Below are 5,672 nucleotides of genomic sequence, written 5' to 3' on the forward strand. Positions count from 1 at the left end.
TGACCACTACTGTTTTTAAATAGCCAATAATTTCCAATAATGGGAATTTGAGAAGTATTTTGCTTATGCATATTTATTACAAGCATTTTTTTATTTTTTCACAGTTGTAAGAAAGAAAAAGAAATTCTTTTAATTTTAAAATTTAATTTACAAAAGAAAAACTCCTATTTTTCATTTTTATCTTCCACCATATACAAGTTTAATGACCTGTTTTTATATAAAGGTGTGGGGGTCCAGCCTCCGCAGGGTCCTTGGAACCTGACAAGTGGGATAGAGTTGGCGAAATGAGCTGAGCCAACAAGTGGGTAAAAGGCAGGAGCAGGTTGACTGACTGTCAGCTGCTTAGATTTATTTTTATAGTCTCAGAATCATATCAAACAAGCAAACTAAAATCATTTCCTTGGTTACAAAAGTGTCCAATTTTCATCATTAATCATATAGTTCATATGGTTACAAGTTTGATCATGTAGTAGTTACAAGTGTGATTATCAATAATGTAATTTTCTTTTCCCTGCTCAGACCATGATGACCTCAACCTGCCTGTTGCCTAGTTTGTTGCTGCATACATAGTAAAATTATTAAACAGAACTTTCCTTATAATAATCTTTGATATAATTTGTTTAATGGAATGCTTTTATCTTTTTGTGCTGCATATGTAATGTTTTTCGATATGCTCCCTTGACAACCTATAGTGAGGGTAGTTATGTTTGTCCACCTGTCCGTTGACTCCTTCAGTAACAAATTTTCCTTTCAGTCCTTGTTGGTAGATGCTACCGTTTCTATGACTTTTTATTCTTTCCCAATAATCTAAGGCTGTTAGAATTCACATATTGGTTACCTATACTAACTATTCTCTCACCATCTTTATCATATATTCCTGTGTATGATAAAGGGGGGGCAAAACTGTTAATTTCCCTGGAATTCTATCTGACCCATCTTGTATCTGTTTTCCCTGTATATATTCTGATGTCTCCCTGGAACTCCCAGTGCTATATTTTCCAAAGATTTCATAATGTTGAAGCCTTCTGTATGTCTCGAGGAGAGGCAGTCCCGTTAAATTTGGATAGAGTTCACAATCTGTTTTATTCAAGGAATTTCTCTGAAATTCTTCCTTTATAGTCATTCCACTATTAGGATGAGTAAGTTTTACAATCAATAATAGACCTATAAATATGGGTATACATGGAATCCCTATACATATTGAAGAAGGAAATGTTCCATTAGGCAGTGTGACTGCCTTGAGTCTTCTTGCCACGACTGTGTCAAACAGCTTAGAGACCCTGGCTCCCAACATAAAGGTAGTCCTAGAACTTAAAGACTATGTCTACAAAGCACAAGATCGGAGAAATCTTTTTCTTTGCTTTTTTATTAATCTATTAAATGTTAAAATCATTAAATTGACAAAAACATCATAAATAGTTCTGAGGTCCAAACCTTTTTTCCCTTCCTCCATTTCCTCCTCCTTCTTCAAAAATGGCAAATAATCTGATGTAGGTTATACTTATATGATCATATTAAATATATTTCCTTATTAGCCATGTTGTGAAAGAAGAATCAGAACAAAAGGGCAAATGCCATGTGAAAGAAATAAGTTTTTAAAAAGTGAAAATTAGATGCTTTGGTCTTCATTCAAATTCTATAGTTATTTCTCTGGATGAGAATGATATTTTCCATCATAAGTCTTTTGGAATTGTTTTTGTTTACTGTATGGTTGGGAAGTATTAAGTCTATCAAGTTATTCACCACACAATGTTGTTGTTGCTATGTACAATGTTCTCCTGGTTCTGCTCACTTTACTCAGCATTAGTTGCTATAAGTCTTTCCAGGTTTTTCTAAAATCTGTGTGCTCATAATTCATATACCATAGCTTGTTCAGCTATTCCTCAATTGATGGACATCCTTTCAGTTTTGAATTCTTTGCAACCATCATAAAGAGATGCTAAAAATATTTTTGTACATGTGAATCCTTTTTTAATGAAGATATGATTGCAAAACTAAAAAAGAATTCCAATATAAATCAGATGCCATCTTTCAATATAAGATTTTACCCAGTTCGACAAAGATCTTAACTATATGTGGCACTGTTTATTCTATCTATAATCTGCTTCTTCCCTTGCTGCTACAGGTAATGAATGATTCTAAGTAATGAAAATGCATAATACTTATTTTAGTTCTTTAATGTACAAAAATAAAGTGATCTGTCATCAAGGGGTTTAACTCATATTGGAGATTATTACAGATATTCAGCTAAGAAAATACAAACACAAATTAAATATAAATTATGAATAATTTCAAGGGAGAGCATGGATATATATATATATATATATATATATATATATATATATATATATATGAACCAGGAAAGCTTTTTGCTTTTGCTTTTGAATTGAGCCCTGAAGTAAGCAAAGCATTCTAAGAGGCAGAGGTGAGAGGAAATACATTCTGAATATGGGAAAGATCATAGGTAAAGATTTTAGGATAGGAGATGATATGCTGTACATGGATAACTACAATTATATCAATTTGTCTAGAAATTAGTGGGTGAGGGCAAATATTATTATATGCCTGGAAAGGTATACTAGAAACTTCAAATATGAAGAATTTCAAATGTCAAAGGAAGCAATTTACATTTTATCTTAGATGTACCAGGAAGTTGTGGTAGTGTCTTGAATGGAAGAGTGAAAAATTATGAAAATTTTGGAAAGATAAATTTGGCAGCTTTGTGGATTGTTGTGGATGTTGTGGATATTGTGGTTGTTTGAAGAGGGGAGATATTAGTAGTCAGGAGATTAATATATTCTATAGCAACATTCTATTTTAATAAATTATTCTAAGGGAAACTAATGAATTATTGAATTATGGTACTAGTCTTGTGATCAGAAAAAAGGGGTCAGATATGAGAGATATTGTGGAGATAAAATAGATAATCATTGGCAGCTATTTGGATATAGTGGCTACGAAGTGATAGGAATTACAAATGGCATTGAAGTTATGAATCTAGGTGATTAGTAGAACCCTCAATGAAAATAGAGAAGAACTGGGAAAAGAATTACATATTAGGCCAGAAGCGCAGGGAGGGGAGTGGCTGCGGTTTCCTGCTTCAACAGTGCTTGAACGGAACCCGCCTCTCAATTCACGGCTGGAGCCGCCCTTAGCCACCTGTCCACTTTCACCTTCACTCCCCAACACTTCTGCCGTCCTCCCGTTCGAGCAGCCGCCGCCACCGCCATGACCACCTCGCCTCCCTCTCAGGTGCGCCAGAACTACCACCAGGACTCGGAGGCCGCCATCAACCGCCAGATCAACCTGGAGCTCTACGCCTCCTAAGTCCACCTGTCCATGTCGTACTACTTCAACGATGTGGCCCTGAAGAACTTGGCCAAGTACTTCCTGCGCCAGTCCTGCAAGGAGAGCGAGCTCGCCGGGAAGCTGCTGAAGCTGCAGAACCAGCGAGGTGGCCGTATCTTCCTGCAGGACATCAAGAAACCGGACCGCGGCGACTGGGAGAGCGGGCTGAACGCCTTGGAGTGCTCGCTGCACTTGGCAAAAAGCGTCAATCAGTCTTTACTGGAACTGCACAAGCTGGCAGCTGACAAGAACGACCCCCACCTATGTGGTTTCATCGAGACCCACTACCTGGTCAAACAGGTCAAGTCCATCAAACAACTGGGTGATCACATAACCAAACTGCACAAGATGCCCCCCCCCCCCGATTCTGGCCTGGCGGAATATCTTTTTGACAAGCACACCCTTGGAGACAGTGACCACGAGAGCTAAGCCACCCTGGCTTCCCCCACACCTGGGAACTGTGGGCGAGACTCCTGCTGTCTTTCAGTGCATGCATATTTTTGTTATCTGACCTTTTCATAATCTGTACCAAAAAATGACCACCATTTACATCCCAATAAAGTGACTTGTTACTGATGAAAAAAAAAAAAGAATTACATATTAGGAGGAAACATAATGAGCACCATTTTGAATATGTTGAATTTGCATTGTCTTTAGAATACTAGAAGGATATATAAAACAGGCATTCATAGTCAGGAAACTGGTGCTCAAAAGAGAGATGAGCACTGAATATGTAAATTTGAGTGACATGAATAAGAATTATCACTAAAACTATGGGAGTTGGTGAGTTCATCAAGAAATGGTGGAGAAATAGAATAATGGGCTTCTATCTAAAAGGGTAAGGCATGACTCTGGTAAAGGAGACTGGAAAGTCACTGACAACTGAAAAATCAGAAAAGAGCAGGTTCATAGAGATCCAGAGAATTGAGCATGCACAGGAGGAAAAGATAGCCAATAATGTTAAAAGTGCCAGAATAGTCAAAAAAATAACGGAGAAAAAATAATTAGATTTAGCAATTTGAGAACTTTGGAAAGACTAGTTTCAGTCAAACAGTGTGGAAGTACCCTGATAAGTAGGTGTCAAGAAAGGAGTATGGAAGTGAAGAAATTAATTGTAGAATATTGTTTTCTGGGAATTTAGCTACACTGTCACAATGCCACCACCCTTGGGCCAGTGAGTTCTAATCACATTTCACATGGTCTACTACAATAGTTTCCTATTCTTCTCCCTGAATTCCATTCTCCATTCAGCTGCCCAAGTGATTTCTTAAAAACACACCTAACTGGGACAGCTAGGTGGTACGGTAGAGAGAGCACTGGCCCTGAAATTAGGAAGAACTGAGTTCAAATCCAACCTCAGACACTTAAAAATTACCTAGCTGTGTGACAGGGAACAAGTTAATTAACTTCACAGGCTTTGGAAAAAAAAACCACACCTGACCATATCACTTCCTACATAATAAATTCCAGGGGTTATGTTACCACCAGGATAAAATATAAAATCTTCTCACTGTCATGTAAAGCCCTTCATAAACTGACTCTTTCTTTTTTATAGTCATTCAGTCATGTTCATCTCTTTTCTGGGAAAAGATAAGTTTGTCATTTCCTTCTACAGCTGATTTTACAAATCAGTAAACTGAGGCAAGCAGGATTAAGAGTCCTTCAATGTCACACAACTAGTAAATGTCTTAGGCTGGAAAATAACTCTTCCTGACTCCAGACTTAGAAGTCTATATACTGTTGACTGGCTCATTCCTACCTTTCCAATAGTATTAATTTTAGTGACTACCTTTTTTTAACAAGATTTTATTTTTTTACAATATTTCCCCCATTCTTTCTTCCCTCCCCTCACCCCTCACAGAAAGCACTCTGTTAGTCTTTATGTTGTTTCCATGGTAGGCACTGATCTCAGTTGAATGTGATGAGAGAGAAATATCTGATATCCTTAAGGAAGAAAGATAAGGTATAAGAGATAGCAAAATTACATAATTACATAATAAGATAACATAATTACATAATAAGATAACTTTTTTTTCCAAATTGGAGGCAATACTATTTGGTCTTTCTCCAAACTCCACAATTCTTTCTCTGAATACAGATGGTATTCTCCATTGCAGATAGCCCAAAATTGTCCCTGGTTGTTGAGTAATCCATCAAGGTTGATTATCATCCCCATGTTGCTGTTAGGGAGAACAATGTTTTTCTGGTTCTGCTCATCTTCCTCAGCATCAGTTCATACAAATCCTTCCAAGCTTCCCTGAATCACCATCCCTCCTGTTTCTAATAGAACAATAGTGTTCCATGACATACATATACAACAGCTG

The 5,672-nt window shown here is 37.1% G+C and overlaps 1 pseudogene; it reads left to right on the forward strand.

Annotated features, from left to right (window-relative positions):
- The first annotated feature begins 3,216 nt into the window (after nucleotides 1-3,216).
- LOC141521094 (ferritin heavy chain-like) lies at nucleotides 3,217-3,778 on the forward strand (annotated as a pseudogene).
- The last annotated feature ends 1,894 nt before the right edge of the window (nucleotides 3,779-5,672 follow it).

Source organism: Macrotis lagotis, chromosome 1 (assembly GCF_037893015.1).
Source record: "Macrotis lagotis isolate mMagLag1 chromosome 1, bilby.v1.9.chrom.fasta, whole genome shotgun sequence".
Classification (NCBI taxonomy): Eukaryota; Metazoa; Chordata; class Mammalia; order Peramelemorphia; family Peramelidae; genus Macrotis; species Macrotis lagotis.